This window comes from Theropithecus gelada, chromosome X, assembly GCF_003255815.1.
Source record: "Theropithecus gelada isolate Dixy chromosome X, Tgel_1.0, whole genome shotgun sequence".
Taxonomy (NCBI): domain Eukaryota; kingdom Metazoa; phylum Chordata; class Mammalia; order Primates; family Cercopithecidae; genus Theropithecus; species Theropithecus gelada.
The window spans coordinates 113440895-113464992 of NC_037689.1; the positions used below are offsets into that span (position 1 = coordinate 113440895).

At 44.4% G+C, this 24098-nt stretch overlaps 1 pseudogene; it reads left to right on the forward strand.

Annotated features, from left to right (window-relative positions):
- Nucleotides 1–2236: 2236 nt before the first annotated feature.
- LOC112616410 lies at nt 2237–3495 on the forward strand (annotated as a pseudogene).
- The last annotated feature ends 20603 nt before the right edge of the window (nt 3496–24098 follow it).

Consider the following 24098-nt stretch of genomic DNA (forward strand, 5'->3'; position numbering starts at 1 on the left):
AAAGTGAGCATACCAGCTGGGCACGGTGGCTCACGTCTGTAATGCCAGCACTTTGGGAGGCTGAGGTGGGGGGATCACGAGGTCAGGAGATTGAGACCATCCTGGCCAGCATGGTGAAACCCAGTTTCTACTAAAAATACAAAAAAAAAAAAAAGAAAATTAGCTGGGCATTGTGGTAGGCACCTGTAATCCCAGCTACTTGGGAGGCTGAGGCAGGAGAATCGCTTGAACCCAGGAGGCGGAGGTTGCAGTGAGCCGAGATCACACCATTGCACCCCAGCCTGGACGAGAGAGCGAGACTCCATTTCAAAAAGAAAAGAAAATGAGCATACCTTATGACCCTCAGTTTCACTTCTAGGCATATACCCTGGAGAAATCTTATACACGTATACCAAGAAACATGTACACTATGGTAAAATTTAAAGTAGCAAAATAACTGGCAACAATTCAAGTTTCTATCAGCAAGAGGATGGATAAATTGTGATTTACTGACATACTCAAATACCATACAGCAATGAAAAATAACTAAACTACAGTCACATGCATTACTATAGATAAATCTCAGTAATGCTTAAAAGTCACAGAAAGTTGGTTGCGGTGACTCACACCTGTAATCCCAGCATTTTGGGAGGCCGAGGCCGGTGAATCATTTGAGGTCAGGAGTTTGAGACCAGCCTGGCCAACATGGTGAAACCCCATCTCTACTAAAAATACAAAAAAAATTAGCCAGGCAGGGTTGCACACGCCTGTAATCCCAGCTACTCAGGAGACTAAGGCACGAGAATCGCACGAGCCTGGAGGCAGAGGTTGCAGTGACCCCAGATCATGCCACTGCTTTCCAGCCTGAGCAACAGAGTAAGACACCGTATCATTTAAAAAAAAAAAAAGTCACAGCAGAATCCACATACTATATGATTCCCCTTGCATAAAGCTCAAAACCATGCAAAAGTAAGAATCACATATCAGTAGAGATATAGCCATAGTAAAACTATAATGAAAGGCTAGAGAATAATAAAATTTAGAATAATAATTATCTGGTTGGGGAGGGGCCTCCAAATAAATGTATGGGTAGTGTTCTATTTCCTAAGCAGGGGTCATGGGTGTTTGTTGTTTTGTTGGGTTTTTTAAAAAAAATCTTTTTTAGAGAGTGGGTATCACTGTGTTGCTTATTTTGGCCTCAAATTCCTGGGCTCAAGCGATCCTCCCATCTCAGCTGCCCAAGTAACTGAGAGTACAGGCATGTACCATCACACCCAGTTTATACTTTTTTATTATTACACATTAAAATATACACTTTGGGCTGGGCACAGTAGCTAATGCCTGTAATCCTAGCACTTCTTTTTTTTTTTTTTTTTTTTTTTTTTTTTTTGAGACAGAGTCTCACTCTGTCACCCAGGCTGGAGTGCAACGCCACGATCTTGGTTCACTGCAACCTCCGCCTCCTGGGTTCCAGCGATTCTCCTGCCTCAGCCTCCCGAGTAGCTGGGATTACAGGTGACTGCCACCATGCCCAGTTAATTTTTTTTTTTTTTTTTTTTTTGTATTTTTGGTAGAGACGGGTTTTGCCATGTTGGCCAGGTTGCTCTCAAACTCTTGACCTCAGGTGATCCACCTGCCTCAGCCTCCCAAAGTGCTGGGATTATAGGCGTAAACTACCACACGCCTGGCCAATCCCAGCACTTTCGGAGGCTGAGGCAGGTGGATCACTTGAGCTCAGGAGTTCGAGATCAACCTGTACAATGTGGTGAGAACCCACCTCTACAAAAAGTACAAAAATTAGCCAGGTGTGGTGGTGTGCACCGGTAGCTCCAGCTACTTAGGAGGCTGAGGCAGGAGGATCACTTGAGCCCAGGGAGGTTGAGGCTGCAGTGAGGTGTGATCGTGCCACTGCACTCCAGCCTGGGTGACAGAGTGAGATCCTATCTCAATAAATAAATAAATAAGTAACATGCACATTTTGGTTGAAATAGTCTTGTATATGTGCTATGTAATAAAAATTAAAATAAATTACAGTTGATTCTTCCATAAACTAGAATAGTATGAAGCCTCTTAAAAGTTATATTTTTATCAATATTAGTGACATTTATACGTGCCCCCATGTATTGTAAAATCCCATTTTTAAAAGATAAACAACCCTGCTCCATCTCCTGCAACTGCTGCCCAGGCCCGAGTGGTTCACTGCACTGTTAAGACAGATTCCAGATGCCGGGAACTCGTGCCTCCAATTCCAGATGCTATGTCCAGCAAAGGCTCTGGGGTTCTGGCCTACAGTGGTGGCCTGGACACCTCCTGCATCCACGTGTTGCTGAAGGAACAAGACTATGACATCATTGCCTACCCGGCCAACATTGGCCAGAAGGAAGACTTCGAGGAAGCCAGGAAGAAGGCACTGAAGTTTGGGGGCAAAAAGGTGTTCATTGAGGATGTCAGCAGGGAGTTTGTGAAGGAGTTCATCTGGCCGGCCATCCAGTCCAGCGCGCTGTACCTCTCTCACCTCTGGGCCCTCTCTCACCTCAGAGGTGAGGGCACCTCTCTCACCTCACCAGGCCCTGCATTGCCTGAAAACAAGTGGAAATCGCCCAGTAGGAGGGGGTCAAGTAAGTGTCCCAAGGCGTCACAAGAAAGGGAAATGATCAGGTCCGGTTTGAGCTCATCTGCTACTCGCTGGCCCCCCAGATAAAGGTCATTGCTCCCTGGAGGATGCCCAAGTTCTACAACTGGTTCGAGGTCCGCAATGACCTGATGGAATACGCAAAGCAACACGGGATTCCCATCCCAGTCACTCCCAAGAACCCGTGGAGCACGGACGAGAACCTCATGCACATCAGCAATGAGACTGGAATCTTGGAGAACCCCAAGAACCAAGCGCCTCCAGGTCTCTACATGAAGACCCAGGACCCGGCCAAAGCCCCCAGAACCTCTGACATTCTCGAGATCGAGTTCAAATAAGGAGTCCCCGTGAAAGTGACCAACATCAAGGATGGCAGCACCCACCAGACCTCCTTGGAGCTCTTCGTGTACATGAGTGAAGATGCGGACAAGCACGGCGTGGGCTGTATTGACATCATGGAGAACCATTTCACTGGAATGAAGTCCCCAGGTATCTACGAGACCCCAGCAGGCACCATCGTTTACCACGCTCATTTAGACATCGGGGCCTTCACCATGGACCAGGAAGTATGCAAAATCAAATAAGGCTTGGGCTTGAAATTTGCTGAGCTGGTGTATACCGGTTTCTGGCACTTGATTGTGAATTTGTCCACCACTGCATTGCCAAGTCCCAGGAGCGAGTGGAAGGGAAAGTGCAGGTGTCCGTCTTCAAGGTACAGGTGTACATTCTAGGCCGGGAGTCCCACTGTGTCTCTACAACAAGGATCTGGTGAGCATGAACGTGCAGGGTATTATGAGCCAATCGATGCCACCGGTTTCATCAACATCAGTTCCCTCAGACTGAAGGAATATCATCATCTCCAGAGCAAGGTTATTGCCAAATAGACCCCTGCACAATGAGGAGCTGGGGCCTCCTCAATTTACAGATTCCCCAAGTACAGGCGCTAATTGTTGTGATAATTTGTAATTGTGACTTATTCTCCCCAGCTTTGTTCCCTGGTCCCCCTGAAGCCTGCCAACGTGGTCATCGAAGGGAAGGGTGGGGGATCAGCTGCAGCGGGGAGCTATAAAATGACAAAAGATATATTAGTTTAAAAAAAAAAAAAGATAAGCTAGGGGTGAGGGCTCATGCTTGCAATCCCAGAATTTTGGGAGCCAAGGCAGGAGGATTGCTTGAGCCTAGGAGTTTGAGACCAGACTGGGCAACACAGTAAGACCCTGTCACAATAAAATATAAAAAATTAGCCAGGCATGGTGGCACCCATATTAGTAGTCTCAGCAACATGGGAGGCTGGGGTGAAAGGATTGATGGAACCCAAGAGGTCAAGGCTGCAGTAAAGTATTATCTTGATGCCTGGGTGACAGAGCAAAACCCTGTCTCAATAAAAAAAAAAAAGAAAGAAAGAAAGAAAGAAAAATAAGTACGTATATTGAAAAATATACAAAAACCTTTTGTTAGTGATTATAGCTGGTGGGGAGATAACAGGGACCTTTCATTTCAAACTCACATATTTCTGTAATATGGGGAAGATTTTAAAAGAATGTTTATTACTTTTATAACATCAAAAGTATCAAATATTTGTAAAAGTCTATCAAGATAAAGTTAATGGTCCTAGGTATAAATTAATAGGCCTAGGTATAAATAAGTCCATGGTATGAATTTATGATGTTCTGTAGGCATATAGACTCCTTTAAAATGTTCACATGGGGTAGTCCTGGAAAATTACTAAGGTTCTAGGAGTCTCTTGCCTTTCAACCATAACTTAGCTTCTTACTGGAACTGCCCAAGCATGTACCTTTGTGATCTGACAGCTGCCTTATGATGTAACTTGATTACTTGCTGTTTCCTCATCTCATTATGGATTCCCACTTCCACAGAACATATCGAATTTTTTTTTTTTTCTTTCCAAGACGGAATCTAGTTCTGTCGCCCAGGCTGGAGTGCAGTGGCACAATCTTGGCTCACTGCAACCTCCACCTCCCAGGTTCAAGCAATTCTCCTGCCTCAGCCTCCCGAGTAGCTGAGATTACAGGTGCCTGCCACCATGTGCAGCTAATTTTTTGAATTTTTAGTAGAGACAGGGTTTCACTGTGTTGGCCAGGCTGGTCTCAAACTCCAGACCTTGTGATCCACCCACCTAGGCCTCCCAAAGTGCTGGGATTACAAGTGTGAGCCACCGCACCGGGCAACTTTAAAAAAAAAAAAATCGTATTTTTATTACCAGGTGATATGTCAAATAAGTTGGGTGCTGAAGATGAAGTAGGGTTAGGCATGTGTTGGGCATCACCTGGCAGACAGATTACATTTACTCAAAAAGGGTCCACAGTCATCTAAGCAAAGTGTCTAATCATTCTATGAGAAGCCACTTATACTTTCACTTTTCTTTTTTTTTTCTTTTTTTTTTTTTTTTTGGAGATGAAGTCTTGCTCTGTCACCCAGGCTGGAGTGCAGTGGCGCGATCTTGGCTCACTGCAACTTCTGACTCCTGGGTTCAAGCAGTTTTCCTGCCTCAGCCTCCAGAGTAGCTAGGATTACAGACGTGTACCACCAGGCCTGGCTAATTTTTTTTTTTTTTTTTTTTTTTTTTTTTTTTTTTTTTTTTTTTTTTTGTATTTTTAGTAGAGACAGGGGTTCACCATGTTGACCAGGCTGGTCTCGAAATCCTGACCTCAAGTGATCCACCCACCTCGGCCTCCCAAAGCACTGGGATTACAGGCATGAGCTACCACGCCCAGCCTATAATTTTACTTTAATAGAAAGTTTTATCTGCTTGTCTTTGTCCATTTGCTGTTGCTGAGATGGGGCAATTGATGGAAAAAAAAAAAAAAAAAGAAAAAAAACAAGAGATTAATTTCTCATAGTTCTGGAGGATGGGAAGTCCAATATCAAGGTGCTGACATCATGTGAGGACCTTTGTGTTGCTTCATTTCATGGAAGAAGGCTGAAAAGGAAGAGAGCATAAGAGAGCAAAAGGGAAGGATGCCAAACTCATCCTTTCATGAGGAACTCAATCCTATGATAATGGCATTGATCCGTTCATGAGGGCTCTGCTCTCTTAAATGTCCCACCTCTCAGCACTATTGCATTGGAGATTAAGTTTCTAACATATGAATTTTGGGGAACACATTCAAACTATGGTACTGCTTATAAAATGTTTCAATTTTCAAATGAAAATCTAGAGACTACAGCAGGGCACAGTGGCTCATGCCTGTAATCCTAGCACTTTGGGAGGCCGAGGTGGGTGGATCACGAGGTCAGGAGATCGAGACCATCCTGGCTAACATGGTGAAACTCCGTCTCTACTAAAAATACAAAAATTAGCCAGGCGTGGTGGTGTGCACCTGTAATCCCAGCTGCTCAGGAGGCTGAGGCAGGAGAATCACTTGAACCTAGGAGGCAGAGGTTCCAGTGAGCCAAGATCACACCACTGCACTCCAGCTTGGGTGACAGAGTGAGACTCTGTCTCAAAAAAGAAAAAAAAAAAAACAGAAAAGAAAAGAAAATCTAGAGACTAAGCTTCTCTGATGATGAGTTCTTTGATGTTGCTGACCTTACTGAGGTGACAACGTAATCAACACAATTGTAAGGCGGAGGAGAAAATTTAGGATACCAGGTGGTCCTTCATGCTCAAGTTCAGCCTGCTATGGAAGCCTTCAATTACATTTCTAACAATCTTTCCAGACTTGAAAATACTCATTGGTGCATGATATTTGATACTTTTAAAATAATGATTTGAAGTTGTATACATGTTACAACTTTGGAAGATAACTCAGTTCAATCAGAGTAGAAAAAAGTCTTTGCTTTTGACATCATAAAAGCAGAAAAAAAGAGAGCAGCAGATCTCCCAGCACAGTGCTTGAGTTCTGCTAATGGACAGACTGCCTCCTCAAGTGGGTCCTTGACCCCCATGCCTCCTGACTGGGAGACACCTCCCAGCAGGGGACAACTGACACCGTATACAGGAGAGCTCCGGCTGGAATCCTGCAGGTGCCCCTCTGGGATGAAACTTCCAGAGGAAGGAACAGGCAGCAATCTTTGCTGTTCTGCAGCCTCTGCTGGTGACATCCAGCCAAACAGGGTCTGGAGTGGACCTCCAGCAAACTCCAGGAGACCTGCAGCAGAGAGGCCTGACTGTTAGAAGGAAAACTAACAAACAGATAGGAATAGCATCAACATCAACAAAAAGGACATATACACAAAAACCCCATCTGAAGGTCACCAATATCAAAGACCAAAGGTAGATAAATCCATGAAGATGAGAAAAAACCAGCGCAAAAATGCTGAAAATACCAAAAACCAGAATGCCTCTACTCCTCCAAAGGATCACAACTTCATGCCAGCAAGGGAACAAAACTGGATGGAGAATGAGTTTGATGAATTGACAGAAGTAGGCTTCAGAAGGTGGGTAATAACAAACTCCTCCAAGCTAAAGGAGCATGTTCTAACCCAACGCAAGGAAGCTAAGAACCCTGAAAAAAGGTTAGACGAATTGTTAACTAGAATAATCAGTTTAGAGAAGAACATAAATTACCTGATGGAGCTGAAAAACACAGCACGAGAACTTGGTGAAGCATACACAAGTATCAATAGCCGAATCATCAAGCAGAAGAAAGGATAACAGAGATTGAAGATCAACTTAATGAAATAAAGCATGAAGACAAGATTAGAGAAAAAGGAATGCAAAGTAACGAACAAAGCCTCCAAGAAGTATGGGACTATGTGAAAAGATCAAACGTACGTTTGACTGGTGTACCTGAAAGTGACTGGGGGAATGGAACAAAGTTGGAAAATACTCTTCAGGGTATTCTCCGGGAGAACTTCCCCAACCTAGCAAGACAGGCCAACATTCAAATTCAGGAAATACAGAGAAAGCCACAAAGATACTCCTCAAGAAGAGCAACCCCAAGACACATAATCATCAGATTCACCAAGGTTGAAATGAAGGAAAAAATGTTAACGACAGCCAGAGAGAAAGGTTGGGTTATCCACAAAGGGAAACCCATCAGACTAACAGCAGATCTCTCTGCAGAAAACCTGTAAGCCAGAAGAGAGTGGGGGCCAATATTCAACATTCTTTTTTATTTTATTTTATTTTTTATTTTTTGTGAGATGGAGTTTCACTCTTGATGCCCAGGCTGGAGAGAAATGGTGCAATCTTGGCTCACCGCAACCTCCGCCTCCCAGGTTCAAGAGATTCTTCAAGGCCGGGCGTGGTGGCTCAACCCTGTAATCCCAGCACTTTGGGAGGCTGAGACGGGCGGATCACGAGGTCAGGAGATCAAGACCATCCTGGCTAACACGGTGAAACCCCGTCTCTACTAAAAAATATAAAAAACTAGCCGGGCTTGGTGGCGGCGCCTGCAGTCCCAGCTACTCGGGAGGCTGAGGCAGGAGAATGGCGTGAACCCGGGAGGTGGAGCTTGCAGTGAGCCGAAATCGCGCCACTGCACTCCAGCCTGGGTGACAGAGCGAGACTCCGTCTCAAAAAAAAAAAAGATTCTTCAGCCTCAGCCTCCCGAGTAGCTGGGATTACAGGCATGCACCACCACACTCAGTTAATTTTGTATTTTTACTGGAGACAGGATTTCTCTGCCATTATGATATTAACTGGTTATTTTGCTCGTTAGTTGATGCAGTTTCTGCCTAGCCTCGATGGTCTTTACATTTTGGCATGTTTTTGCAATGGCTGGTACCGGTTGTTCCTTTCCATGTTTAGTGCTTCCTTCAGGGTCTCTTGTAAGGCAGGCCTGGTGGTGACAAAATCTCTAAGCATTTGCTTATCTGTAAAGGATTTTATTTCTCCTTCACTTATGAAACTTAGTTTGGCTGGATATGAAATTCTGGGTTTAAAATTCTTTTCTTTAAGAATGTTGAATATTGGCCCCCACTCTCTTCTGGCTTGGAGAGTTTCTGCCGAGAGATCTGCTGTGAGTCTGATGGGCTTCCCTTTGTGGGTAACCCGACCTTTCTCTCTGGCTGCCCTTAAGATTTTTTCCTTCATTTCAACTTTGGTGAATCTGGCAATTATGTGTCTTGGAGTTGCTCTTCTCGAGGAGTATCTTTGTGGCGTTCTCTGTATTTCCTGGATTTGAATGTTGGCCTGCCCTACTAGGTTGGGGAAGTTCTCCTGGATGATATCCTGAAGAGTGTTTTCCAACTTGGTTCCATTTTCCCCCTCACTTTCAGGCACCCCAATCAGACGTAGATTTGGTCTTTTTACATAATCCCATACTTCTTGCAGGCTTTGTTCATTTCTTTTTCTTCTTTTTTCTTTTGGTTTCTCTTCGCACTTCATTTCATTCATTTGATCCTCAATCGCTGATACTCTTTCTTCCAGTTGATCGAGTCGGTTACTGAAGCTTGTGCATTTGTCACGTATTTCTCGTGTCATGGTTTTCATCTCTTTCATTTCATTTAGGACCTTCTCTGCATTAATTAGTCTAGCCATCAATTCTTCCACTTTTTTTTCAAGATTTTTAGTTTCTTTGCGCTGGGTACGTAATTCCTCCTTTAGTTCTGAGAAATTTGATGGACTGAAGCCTTCTTCTCTCATCTCGTCAAAGTCATTCTCCATCCAGCTTTGATCCGTTGCTGGCGATGAGCTGCGCTCCTTTGCCGGGGGAGATGCACTCTTATTTTTTGAATTTCCAGCTTTTCTGCCCTGCTTTTTCCCCATCTTTGTGGTTTTATCTGCCTCTGGTCTTTGATGATGGTGATGTACTGATGGGGTTTTGGTGTAGGTGTCCTTCCTGTTTGATAGTTTTCCTTCTAACCATCAGGACCCTCAGCTGTAGGTCTGCTGGAGATTGCTTGAGGTCCACTCCAGACCCTGTTTGCCTGGGTATCAGCAGCAGAGGCTGCAGAAGATAGAATATTTCTGAACAGCGAGTGTACCTGTCTGATTCTTGCTTTGGAAGCTTCCTCTCAGGGGTGTACTCCACCCTGTGAGGTGTGGGGTGTCAGACTGCCCCTAGTGGGGGATGTCTCCCAGTTAGGCTACTCAGGGGTCAGGGACCCACTTGAGCAGGGAGTCTGTCCGTTCTCAGATCTCAACCTCCGTGTTGGGAGATCCACTGCTCTCTTCAAAGCTGTCAGACAGAGTCGTTTGCGTCTGCAGAGGCTTCTGCTGCGTTTATTGTTTACTGTGCCCTGTCCCCAGAGGTGGAGTCTACAGAGACAGGCAGGTTTCCTTGAGCTGCTGTGAGCTCCACCCAGTTCGAGCTTCCCAGCAGCTTTGTTTACCTACTTAAGCCTCAGCAATGGCGGGCGCCCCTCCCCCAGCCTCGCTGCTGCCTTGCTGGTAGATCACAGACTGCTGTGCTAGCAATGAGGGAGGCTCCGTGGGCGTGGGACCCTCCCGGCCAGGTGTGGGATATGATCTCCTGGTGTGCCTGTTTGCTTAAAGCGCAGTATCGGGGTGGGAGTTACCCAATTTTCCAGGTGTTGTGTGTCTCAGTTCCCCTGGCTAGGAAAAGGGATTCCCTTCCCCCTTACGCTTCCCAGGTGAGGCAATGCCTTGCCCCGCTTCAGCTCTCGCTGGTCGGGCTGCAGCAGCTGACCAGCACCGATTGTCTGGCACTCCCCAGTGAGATGAACCCAGTACCTCAGTTGAAAATGCCGAAATCACCGGTCTTCTGTGTCGCTCGCGCTGGGAATTGGAGACTGGAGCTGTTCCTATTCAGCCATCTTGCTCCGCCCCTCGAGACAGGATTTCTCTATGTTGGCCAGGCTGCTCTCGAACTCCTGACCTTAGATGATCCACCTGCCTTGGCCTCCTAAAGTGCTGGGATTATAGGCGTGAGCCACCACACCTGGCTAATATTCAACATTCTTAAGGAAAAGAATTTTCAACCCAGCATTTCATATCCAGCCAAACTAAGCTTCATAAGTGAAGAAGAAATAAAATACTTTACAGACAAGCAAATGCTGAGAGATTTTGTCACCAACAGGCCTGCCTTACAAGACCTTCTGAAGGAAGCACTAAACATGGAAAGGAAAAACTGGTAGCAGCCACTGCAAAAACATACCAAATTTTAAAGACCATCGACACTATGAAGAAACTGCATCCACTAATGGGCAAGATAACCAGCTAGCATCATAATGACAGGATCAAATTCACACATAACAATATTAACCTTAAATGTAAATGGGCTAAATGCTCCAATTAAAAGACACAGACTGACAAATTGGATAAAGAGTCAAGATCCATCCATGTGTTGTATTCAGGAGACCCATCTCACATGCAAAGACACACATAGGCTCAAAATAAAGGGATGGAGGAATATTTACCAAGCAAATGAAAAGCAAAAAAAAGCAAGAGGTGGAATCCTAGTCTCTGATAAAACAGACTTTAAACCAACAAAAATCAAAAAAGACAAACAAGGGCATTACATAATGGTAACAGGATCAATGCAACGAGAAGAGCTAACTATCCTAAATATATATGCACCTAATACAGGAGCACCCAGATTCATAAAGTTCTTAGAGACCTACAAAGAGACTTAGACTCCAACACAATAATAGTGGGAGACTTTAATACCCCACTGTCTATATTAGACAGCTCAATGAGACAGAAAATTATAGTCCTGAGCCACTATGCCTGGCCTCTCATGGGTTTCAAGAGCAGAAGAGACTGCACTCTTACTAATGGATCCAGTGAACAAAGGGTTGGAAACGCTCTTCATTTTGATCATTTAGACTGTGGATCCAGCGATCAGTCCCATAAATTTCTTTGGCACAGAGAGGGGAGATGGCTCTGACCATATCCATTGCCTCCCAGGTGTGAGACACAGATACTGGAAACTATTGATTCTAGTTAAAATGCCCCAATATACCTTAGGAAAGGTTAGAAAGGTGAGCCTGGCCGGGCGCGGTGGCTCAAGCCTGTAATCCCAGCACTTTGGGAGGCCGAGACGGGTGGATCACGAGGTCAGGAGATCGAGACCATCCTGGCTAACACGGTGAAACCCCGTCTCTACTAAAAAATACAAAAAATTAGCCGGGTGCAGAGGTGGGCGCCTGTAGTCCCAGCTACTCGGGAGGCTGAGGCAGGAGAATGGCGTGAACCCGGGAGGCGGAGCTTGCAGTGAGCTGAGGTCCGGCCACTGCACTCCAGCCCGGGGGACAGAGCGAGACTCCGTCTCAAAAAAAAAAAAAAAAAAAAAAAAAAAAAAAAAAGAAAGGTGAGCCTGGTCTTAGTAAAAGAGGTTATTGGACTAGGAGCTGACAAACAATGGTAATTTTTACATCAGGTGATAGAGACTATGAAATGCAAGATGGCATCTAATGCTGAACAGAAACAATAATGTCCTGGAAAAGGGGAAGTTCAGTGAATTACCACATCCAAAGTGCAAGAAACCAATAACAATGTAAAATGAAACAGAGTACTAGAGCAAAATGATATAAGCCATTTTTAAATTGATTGGGTAAAAACGATATATTACGATTGCCTGAAACTGTGGATTCTGTTGGCTAAATTATAACCATAGAACCAATTTTTTTTTTTTTTTGAGATGTCGTCTCACTCTGTCACCAGGCTGGAGTGCAGTGATGCAATCTTGGCTCACCACAACCTCTGACTCCCAGGTTCAAGCGATTCCCCTGTCTCAGCCTCCTGAGTAGCTGGGATTACAGGCTCACGCCACCACACCCGGCTAATTTTTATTTATATTATTATTATTATTATTATTTGCATTTTAGTAGAGATGGGGTTTCACCATGTTGACCAGGATGGTCTCGATCTCCTGACCTCGCGACCCACCCGCCTTGGCCTCCCAAAGTGCTGGGATTACAGGCATGAGCCACTGCGCCCGGCCATAGAATCAATTTTCCAGTGAAATTTTACTTAGAGATCTGTTACGGACTAAATATTTGTGTCCCCTCAAAATTTATAAGTTAAAGCCTGAAACACTTCCCTGCCATGTGATGGTATTAGGAGGTAGGACCTTGGCAGGTAATTAGGTTTAGATGAGAACATGAGGGTGGAGCCCCCATCCTGGGATTAATGCCCTTAAAAGGATAAGATATGAGATCTCTCCCTCTCTCTGTCTCTCTCTTTCTCCCTCTCTGCTCTTTCTACATCTACCATGTGAGAATTCAGCAAGAAGATGACCTTCTGAAAGCCAAGAGGGGGCCCTCACTAGGACCCAAATTGGTTAATACATTTTTGTTGTTGTAGATATGGGGTCTCTTGATGTTGTCCTGGCTAGTCTCAAACTCCCGGCCTCAAGTGATCTTCCTGCCTCAACCTCCCAAAGTTTTGGGATTACAGGCATGAGACACCATGCCCAGTCTGGCTAACACTTTGTTCTTGAATTTTTCCAGCCTCCAGAACTGTAAGAAATAAATTTCTGTTATTTAAGCCACCCAGTCCATGGTACGTTATTATAGCAGCCTGAGCTAAGACATGGTCTCATATAGAAAAGCCAAATTCAGGTCAGATACGGTGGCTCATGCCTGTCATCCCAGCACCTTGGGAGGCCGAGGCAGGTGGATCACCTGAGGTCAGGAGTTCAAGACCAGTCTGACCAACATGGCGAAACTCTGTCTACACTAAAAATTAAAAAAAAAAAAATTAGCTGGGCATGGTGGCACAACTGTAATCCCAGCTACTCGGGAAGCTGAGGCACAAGAATCGCATGAACCTGGGAGACAGAGGTTGCAGTGAGCTGAGTTCGCGCCACCGCACTCCAGCCTGGGTGATAGAGGAAGACTCTGTCTCAAAAAAAAAGAAAAAAAAGAAAGAAAGAAAAGAAAAGTCAAATTCTAATCCTTGGATAGGTTTGAGAAAAGTGCCTAGGAGGTGCAGAAGAGAAGACCCTAAAGGCATATATTTTCAGCTATGTGACAGAAGTGGTTTGAAGGCTCACAATACCCTGGATGGACAATACCCAACTCTCTGGCCTTCAATGTATATCTGGACTTTCCAGAGCCACCATGGCATGAGTGGCTGTTAGTAGTGCCTGGAACTACATGCCACAGTAGCAAGGAATCAAATAGTGTCTGGTGTACACCTCAGGAGTCTCTTGGGCATTTTGTTCTCTTCAGTTAGTCCAGAAAGCCTTATAACCTCTAAGAATTCTTATATAAACTAAATAGTTTCCAAACAAAAATAAAGAAGGCTGGGTATGGTGGCTCACGCCTATAATTCCAGCACTTTGGGAGGCTGAGGCGGGTGGATCCCTTGAGGTCAGGAGTTCAAGAGCAGCCTGGCCAACATGATGAAACCTTGTCTCTAATGAAAATACGAAAGTCAGCCAGGTGTGGTGGTACATGCCTGTGGTCCTAGCTACTCGGGAGGCTGAGGAGGGAGAATCCCTTGAACCCGGGAGGCAGAGGTTGCAGTGAGCCCAGATCATGCCACTGTACTCCAGCCTGGGTGACAGAGCAAGACTCTGTGTCAAAAATAAGAAATAAAAAATAAAAAAATAAAGGAGAAGACCCTGCAAAAGGCTCATAATTGCGTGTTATAATGATTCTGTTTTTTTAGTTTTAAAAGGAAAAGAAAATGGCTTCTCACTACTAGTTTTCTTGTATTTTGTGTGGTGGTGACCTTGATTTGATGTTGGCCTAGTTATCAGCTGACCAGAATTTCCATCTTCTCTCCGTTGCTTTCAGTATTCCTGTGCTCCTGAGGTGGATTTGGTCTCTATATTCCTCTTCATTATGCCTCTGTGGATGGAATCAGAGAAGAAACTGCTAAGGAAATACCTCCCTGGCATTCGAGGTAAAGGATGAGAGTTCTGTATAGAAGAGTGTCATTATGGCCGAGGCCAACTGAATAAGGAAGGAGGTTTTGGTGTATATGTCTGTGGATACACACACATAGTACAAAAAGGCCAAGAAGAAGATAAAACAACATATTGCTAATGGTTACCTCCAGGTGATAGGTTTAGATCTCATTTTTCATAATATATTTTATTATATTATTAATATATGGGCCAGGCACAGTGGTTCATACATGTAATCCCAGCAATTTAGGAGACTGATGTGGGAGGATCACTTGATCCAAGGAGTTCAAGACCAGCCTGGGCAACAAAGCAAGACCTCATCTCTACAAAAAATGTAAAAATTAGCTGGGTGTGGTTGTACACACCTATGGTCCCAGCTAATCAAGAGACTGAAGCAGGAGGATCGCTTGATCCTAGGAGTTTGAAGCTGCAGTGAGTTGTGATTGTGCCACTGCACTCCAGGATGAGCAATGAAGTGAGACTCTGTCTCAAAAACAAGAACAGGCCAGGCGTGGTGGCTCACGCCCGTAATCCCAGCACTTTGGGAGGGCGAGGTGGGTGCATCACAAGGTCAGGAGATCGAGACCATCCTGGCTAACACGGTGAAACCCCGTCTCTACTAAAAATACAATTAGCCAGGCGTGGTAGTGGGCGCCTGTGGTGCCAGCTACTCGGGAGGCTGAGGCAGGAGAATGGCGTGAACCCGGGAGGTGGAGCTTGCAGTGAGCTGAGATTGCACCACTGCACTCCAGCCTGGGTGACAGAGCAAGACTCCGTCTCAAAAAAAAAAAAAAAAAAAAAACAACAACAAATACATATATTTGCATATATATGCATCATGTTAGTAATAAGATAAAAGCAATCATTGCTTATTTAATGGAAATTGGTCCTCTGCTCTTCATATACCTATATATATCTTCTTGGGAACACTGCATGGAAAGGTACACAAAAAGGACCAATAAGGTGGAAATGGCAACCCCTTACTGGAAAACAAATAGGATTTGTATAAAAAATTTTATAGTAAACCATTAAATACCAGATATAGCGGCTTGTAGTGACTCATGAGGAATTTATCAGATTTCGTTCGTTTTGCAAAATGTCCCTAAGTGAAGAACTTGTAACTTCAGTCTTCTTCCTCTCTTGTCACTTTTTAGTCAACATTCCTCATGTAGACTGGGCATGGTGGCTCACACATGTGATCCCAGGGCTTTGGCAGGCTGAGGTGGGAGGATTACTTGAGTCCCGGAGTTCAAGACCAACCTAGGCAACACAGTGAGACCCCATCTCTAAAAAAATTTTTTTTAATTAGTCAGACATGGTGGTGCACAACTGTAGTTCTAGCTACTTGGGAGACTGAGGAGAGAGGATCACTTGAGCCTAGGAGTTCAAGGCTGCACTGGCCTATGATCACGCCACTGCAGTCCAGCCTGAGCAACAGAGCAAGATCTTGTCTAAAAAAGAAAACAAAGGGCCGGGCGCGGTGGCTCAAGCCTGTAATCCCAGCACTTTGGGAGGCTGAGGCGGGCGGATCACGAGGTCAGGAGATCAAGACCATCCTGGCTAACACGGTGAAACCCCGTCTCTACTAAAAAATACAAAAAACTAGCCGGGCGAGGTGGCGGGCGCCTGTAGTCCCAGCTACTCGGGAGGCTGAGGCAGGAGAATGGCGTAAACCCGGAAGGCGGAGCTTGCAGTGAGCTGAGATCCGGCCACTGCACTCCAGCCTGGGCGACAGAGCGACACTCCATCTCAAAAAAAAAAAAAAAAAAAAAAAGAAAACAAAGAAAGTACATCATGTGGATGAAGTTTTCAAAGTCATATTTTCTGTCAAGTCTTCTGTTAAAACATGTTTTATTAATAGTTAATTAATTAAATAATATTGAGTACTTTCTTGGCCCAGGCTTTTGTCTAAGGCCTGAATAAGATGAATGAGACATGTTATTTTCTTTGAGTTCTAGAGTAGTGTAGGACACAAACACCATGAAATAAAGTGTTTTGATGGAAGTGTATAGCAGGTAGGAGCACAAAGTCAGATAGGGTACACTTTGACAGTGGTGGAATGAGCGTGGGGTGGGTAGGTGATGGTCAGCAAGGTCCTCGATGTGAAAGTGACGCTTTAGCTTTAGTTTATTACAAGTTTGACTGGAGTTAATGAGGCCCAGAGAAGTTAAAACAAAATTCCGCAGATTTTTGCTTGTCCAGATTTGACCCGGGTTTGCTCTCTGGCTTAAAATCCTGTTTCAACACCATGCTATGTTTGTGCTCATTTCGACAGCACATACTCACCCCACCCCGCCTCCCAAAAAATACAAACAAACCATGATATGTTCATTAGATTTCACAAAAGGGGCTCCTTGTAAGGCTTGACAGCTTATACTTAAAATATATGTAACACATATTACCAATAAAACAGCATCACCAATTTTTTCTATCACAGTGATGAGAAAGAGAAAAATAATCCCAGACATGTAGGAGCTGGTGTGGCACTCACAGCTAGACTTTGTTGTTCTCCTGTGAATATAAACAATTTCAAAGAGTACCAACATCCGGCAAGGTCCCTCGGTGATGGTAATGAAGTGAGACAAAGAGGAGGACCACTGCATAATCATGTGTGAACACAGACAAAACACGTCCAAGCCACAGAAATTAACAAATATCGCCCTCTCCTGGCTAATATGAGTGATTGCTACTGTTTTTTGCTTTTATTACTAGGTGGGGGGCGAATTACAGCTTTAGCCTTAGTATAATCTGGCATGGTTTTATATCATTGACTGTAAATATTTCTTGTTTTTAGATATTTATGACTTACACCTTTTCTCCTTTAACAATTATTCTTGAGTTTGCCTTTCCTGAATTCATGACCTAAATTCAAAATTATAAAACACTTAAGATGTCTTTTCTACCTAAATCATATTTTGGGTTCCTAAAATGTTCATCAGGTAATAATAATAGACTGAATGTTTATGTCTCCCCAAAATTCATATGTTGAACTCTGAACCACCAACATGGTGGTATTAGGAGGTGGAGCCATTGGGAGGCAGTTTGGCCATGATGGTGGAGACCTCATGAATGGGATTAGTACACTCATCAGAGGGACTCCCAGAGAGCTCACTCTCCCTCTTTCTGCCATGTGACACAAGAAGTCAGCAATATGCAACCTGGAAGAGAGTCCTAACAATAACCAACCATACCAGCTGGTTGCAGTGGCTCATGCATGTATTCCCAGCACTTTGGGAAGTTGAGGCAGGAGGATTCCCTTGAGCCCAGGAGTTGGATACCAACCTTGGCAATATAGGGAGACCCTGTCTCTACAAAAAGAAAAAAGAAAAAAAAGTTAGCCAGCCATTGTGGCACACACCTGTAGTCCCAGCTACTTGAGAGGCTGAGGTGGGACGCTTGCTTGGGCCCGGGAGGTGGAGGCTGCAGTGAGCCATGATCTTGACACTGCACTCCAGCCAGAGCAACAAAGCAAGACCCTGTCTTCCAACCAAGCCGGTACCCTGATCTGGGACTTTCAGTCTCTAGTACTGTGAGAAATAAATTTCTGTTGTTTATAAGCCACCACTCCGTGATACTTTGTTATAGCAGCTCTAAATAACACAAAGATTTGTTCGTCAATCCTACAAAAGAAAAGACAATAAGAGCAAATTTCTCCAATTATTAAGTAAAAACTGTTATGAGAGCTTTTCTCTGCCAAACTTAGTAATAATGGTGATGATAATAATGATAATAGTAAACTTTACAAATCTAAAGAGTTTAACTTCTTAAGTTAATCATACATAAAGAGAATATGGCCGGGCGCTGTGTCTCAGGCCTGTAATCCCAGCACTTTGGGAGGCTGAGGCAGGTGGATCACTTGTCTCAGGAGTTCGAGACCAGCCTGGGCAACATGGTGAAACCCCATTTCTACCAAAAATGCAAAAAAATTAGCCAGGCAAGGTGGCATGCACCTGTGGTCCCAGCTACTCGGCAGGCTGAGACATGAGAATCACTTGAGCCTGAAGGCAGAGGATGAAGTGAACTGAGATTGCGCCACTGCACTCCAGCCTGGGCAACAGAGCCAGACCCCATCTCAAAAAAAAAAAGAAAAGAAAAGAAAATATGGTAATTAAATATTCCTTCTTTTACCTGAAAAAGTAAAACTGCATGGTGGCTTACCTCTTTTAGGAGATTATCTGAGTATCTGAGCCCTGGACAGATCTTCTAGATCAGAGGTGTCCAATCTTTTGGATTCCCTGGGCCACACTGGAAGAAGAATTGTCACGGGCCACACATAAAATACACTAACACTAATGATAGCTGATGAGCTTTTAAAAAAGCAAAAAAAAAAATCTCATAATGTTTTAAGAAAGTTTATGAATTTGTGTTGGGCCGCATTCAAAGCCGTTCCAGGGCCGGGCGCGGTGGCTCAAGCCTGTAATCCCAGCACTTTGGGAGGCTGAGACGGGCGGATCACGAGGTCAGGAGATGGAGACTATCCTGGCTAACATGGTGAAACCCCGTCTCTACTAAAAAATACAAAAAACTAGCCGGGCGAGGTGGCAGGAGCGTGTAGTCCTAGCTACTCGGGAGGCTGAGGCAGGAGAATGGCGTAAACCCGGGAGGCGGAGCTTGGAGTGAGCTGAGATCCCGCCACTGCACTCCAGCCTGGGTGACGGAGCGAGACTCCGTCTCAAAAAAAAAAAAAAAAAAAAGCCTGCCGTTCCAGGCCTCACGCAACCCATGGGCCAAGGGTTGGAGAAGATTGATCTAGAGACTATCTTAAATAACTCTGATTTAACTGTATTCATTAATGGTTCAAACATAAAAAGTAAAACTAAAAATTGCTAAATAGGATAACCTATCACAGACTTAAGTTTGTCCTTAAAATATAAAATTCTTATAGAAACTAAATCAGTTCACATTGTGCATTATAAATATTTTTGCGCAGGGCGCGGTGGCTCACGCCTGTAATTCCAGCAGTTTGGGAGGCCAAGGCAGGTGGATCACCCGAAGTCAGGAGTTCAAGACCAGCCTGGCCAACATGGCGAGCCCCTGTCTCTACTAAAAATACAAAAATTAACTGGGCGTGGTGGCAGGCGCCTGCAATCCCAGCTACTTGGGAGGCTGAGGCAGGAAAATCGCTTGAATCCAGGAGGCAGAGGTTGCAGTGAGCTGAGATTGTGCCATTGCACTCCAGCCTGGGCAACAAGAGGGAAACTCCATCTCAAAAAATAATAATAATAAAATAAATCAATATTTTTACATTTTCTGCTTATTATGATGTGTTGACATTTTAAAAAAACCTTTCTGGCTAGGGGGAGACTGCCCCTCCTGGGGCTAGCCAAGTCTTAAAAATAACAAAGGCCCAGCCAGGAGCATCTTTAACATGCAAACTAACCAATCCAGAGCCATATCTCCTCTGTTTGGCCCAGATACCCCAGGAGGCCACATTCCTCTTCTTTTTTTCTTTTTTTTTTTTGAGACGGAATTTTTGCTTTTGTTGCCCAGGCTGGAGTGCAATGGTGCGATCTTGGCTCACCGCAACCTCCATCTCCCAGGTTCAAGCATTTCTCCTGCCTCAGCCTCCCGAGTACCTGGGATTACAGGCATGCGCCACCACGCCTGGCTAATTTTGTATTTTTAGTAGAGATGGAGTTTCTCGATGTTGTTGAATTTCTGAGTAAAATGTAATATGTTAAGGGAGTAAAATGTAATATGTTAAGGGATTTCAAAATAACGATACCAACAAGATATGTGTCCCTGTTACTAGGGAGATACCTCGAGATTTCCCACATCAGGAGCACAAAAGCAAGCAATTTAAAAAATCACTACATTCAGTTCTATAGCAAGGTGAGGCCTCAACCAACTGTAAGAATGGACCATGATAACCAAAACACACTCACAACCTATTTGGAGAGGTTTAAAATGGGCCTCAAGGCTGTAGTTCCTGCCCATTTCCCACCCTAATAGTCTTGCAAGATTGTGCAACTGCAGGTAGGACGTTTCCTTGCAAACATCTTGGACAATATCTCTCAAAATGCCCCCACCATTTTGTGAATTGTTCAGTTCACCCTAACTGAACAATTGTTGGTTCAGTATTGTGGCCAATCTATCTCTACCACTGAGAGTGAAATCATGAAGCATTTTGGCTTCGTCGAGCCACCGTGCCTGGCCCCTTTGAACATTTAAGAAGGCACTGCTGGGCACGGTGGCTCACGCCTGTAATCCCAACACTTTGGTAGGTTGAGGCGGGTGGATCACAAGGTCAGGAGATCGAGACCAGCCTGGCTAACACAGTGAAACACCATCTCTACTAAAAATACACAAAATTAGCGGAGTGTGGTGGTACGCTTATAATCCCAACTGGTCGGGAGGCTGAGGTAGGAGAATCACTTGAACCCAGGAAGCAGACATTGTGGTGAGCCGAGATTGTGCTATTGCACTCCAACTGGGCAACAAGAGCAAAACTCTGTCTCAAAAAAAAAAAAGGCAGATTCCATTTTATAGGCCCCTTCTGTCATTTAACCTTCCCTCATATCATTAATCTCTCAGTCTTGTATAAAATGGACTCTGATCTCAGATTATCAGAATGCCTCTGCTAAGGTTATTATAATACTATCAGCGAGACCTAGCCAATCAGAAGTAGACAATATTAGTTAGGCCCTCCTGACCACAATAGTCAGTTTATTCTCCAGAAACATGTCGTTCTGCTTTGCTAAGCTGTTTAACCCCACTCAAAAATCTGTCTACCTCAAAGGACACGAAACTGGCTTACTCCTATTGTCATACATAATATTTATACCTCCCAAACAGTCTAGCTCCTAATTAGGGTACTACACTTTATACGGACATTGGGCTTACAGTGGTCTGCTACATCCTAATTTATCTTGTGTATTTAATATAATTGTGAGACACTTTCAGATCTTTAAAAGTATCATCCCCCTGGTGGATCATGTTTCCCTGGAAAAATTCTACTCGGAAACCTCCAAAATACAGAACACAAAAGCTTATTTACAATTAAACAAACTCCCAAAAGATATAACTGACTCCCTTTTCATGGATACTATGTAAGTTGCAATTCCCTCATTAAAGATAATGAGAGAGGAGACCACCCCTCATATTGTCTTATGCCCAATTTCTGCCCTCAAAGAAAGAAGAAGTAAAAACTAAAAGGCAGAAATGAAATCCACAGGCAGACAGCCCGGCGCTGCACCCTGGGCCTGGTAGTTAAAGATGGACCCCTGACCTAATTGGTTCTGTTATCTATAGATTACAGGCATTGTATAGAAGTGCGCTGTGAAAATCCCTATCTTGTTTTGTTCCAATCTAATTACCGGTGCATGCAGCCCCCAGTCACGTACCGCCTGCTTGCTCAATCAGTTACAACCCTCTCACATGCACCCCCTTAGAGTTGTGAGCCCTTAAAAGGGACAGGAATTGCTCACTCGGGGAGCTCGGCTCTTGAGACTGAAGTCTTGCCGATGCCCCCGGCCGAATAAAGCCCTTCCTTCTGTAACTCGGTGTCTGAAGAGTTTTGTCTGCGCTCGTCCCGCTACAATAATATCACTGGTAAACATGGTTCAAAACTTGCCTCATACCCTAACAAAAGTCATAACAAACAAAACTTCACTCTGAAAGAGAAACTAGTTTAAACTCATTAGCCCCGATTGTAATGGGAAATCACATTGTCGTTGATTACCTCCTAAGTAGCCAAGGGGGAATTTATGCTATACTAAACACTCCAGGCTGTATCCATGTACTACAAAACAAATAGACTCATAGTAAGCAAAAAACAAAAATGCAGATTTAAGTCCATGCCTTCTCCATTGATAAGAGTCTCCAGTAATTTAGAGTCACCATTCTTATTCTGGTACAGAGAGGGAGAAACCCTTACAAATGGAGATTTTTTTATATGCATGTAAATTTCTCCTACAAAAGGGTAACTTCTGTCTTCTAAGGTTTTGGGCTAAAAAAAGGTATGTGGGGGGTAACTTCTACTCTTTCTTTCAGAGTTTCTCCTTTGTCTCTTGTTTCTCAAAATAATTATTATGCCCAACAGGCATAATATGGGGTGGCATAATCTGGTAGTCTACACTCATATTTTGGGGAGAGGTGTCATGTCTTGAACTCCATCAGTTTTTTTGTTTTATTTTGGTTTGACTTTTTTTGAGACGCTCTGTTGCCAGGCTGGACTGCAGCGGCCTGATTTCGGCTCACTGCAACCTCCATCTCTCAGGTTCAAGCGATTCTCATGCCTCAGCCTCCACAGTAGCTGGGATTACAGGCGTGTGCCACCACACCCGACTAATTTTTGTATTTTTAGTAGAGACAGGGTTTCACCATGTTAACCAGACTGATCTTGAACTCCTGACCTCAAGTGATCAACCTGCCTGGGCCTCCCAAAGTACTGGGATTACAGGTGTGAGTCACCGTGCCCGGCCCTATTTTTATTTTTGAGACTGGGTCTCACTCTGTTGCCCAGGCTAGAATACAATAGTGCGATCACAGCTCATTGCAGCCTCAGCCACCCAGGATCAAGTGATCCTTCCATCTCAGCTTCCTGAAAAGCTGGGAGTACCAGTGCACACCACCATGCCTGCGTAATTTTATTTTTATTTTGTAGAGACAGCAGGGGTCTCACTGTGTTGCCCAGGGTGGTCTCAAACTCCTGTACTCAAGCAATCCTCCTGCCTTGGCCCCCCAAAGTGCTAGGACTACAGGCCTGAGCCATCACCCCTAATCCCCAATCAGTTTTAAATTATATTCTGTGACCATTAACAAATCAGAGGATTCAACAATTTACCCTGCAACAAAAGGAGCAGGAGAAACTATCACTACTCCAAATTTAGATTACATTCTCTGCAAATAGTTTCTAAAGCAAAGTCTTGGCTATGGTGAAAATCTTGATATCAAGGATGAAGTTTCTGTAGGCTGACTGCATCTGCCCTTGGCCAAAATGAAAACAGAGCAAGGCATCAGCCTTAGTGTTGCTGTCCCTGCATTTACACCTAGGCCATGTTGATCTGCTGTTGAACATGAGAAATCTCACAAAACAGCAACATCAGACAAGGCCACTCTGTGACAATGATCAATCAAGGCAAAAACAAGACCAAACTGTTATGTTTTAACAAAAACCAAACTAAACATGAACATTGTCTCAGCTACAGAAATGAACAATATTCCCCTAGACTGGCTAATATGAGTGACTACTGCTTTTTTTTTTTTTTTTTTTTTTTTTCCAGAGACAATCTCACTCTGCTACCTAAGCTGGAGTACAGTGGCATGATAATAGCTCACTGCAGTCTCAATTCTCAGTTTCCCAGGCTCGAACAATCCTTCTGCCTCAGCCTCTGGAGTAGCTGGGACTAAAGGTGTGCACCAGCACACCTGACTATTTTGTTTTTATTTTTATTTATTTTTTTGAGATGGAGTCTTGCTCTGTTGCCCAGACTGGAGTGCAGTGGTGCGATCTCAGCTCACTGCAACCTCTGCTTCCCAGGTTCAAGCGAGTCTCCCGCCTCAGCCTCCCGAGTAGCTGGGATTACAGGTGTGTGCCACCACGCCCAGCTAATTTTTGTATTTTTAATAGAGATGGAGTTTCACCATGTTGGCCAGGCTGGTGTCGAACTTCTGACCTCAGGTGATCCGCCTGCCTTGGCCTCCCAAAGTGTTGGGATTACAGGCGTGAGCCACCATGCCCAGCTTTATTTTTAGTTTTTGTAGAGACAGGATCTTGCTATGTTGCTCAGCCTGGTCTCGAACTCCTGGCCTCAAGC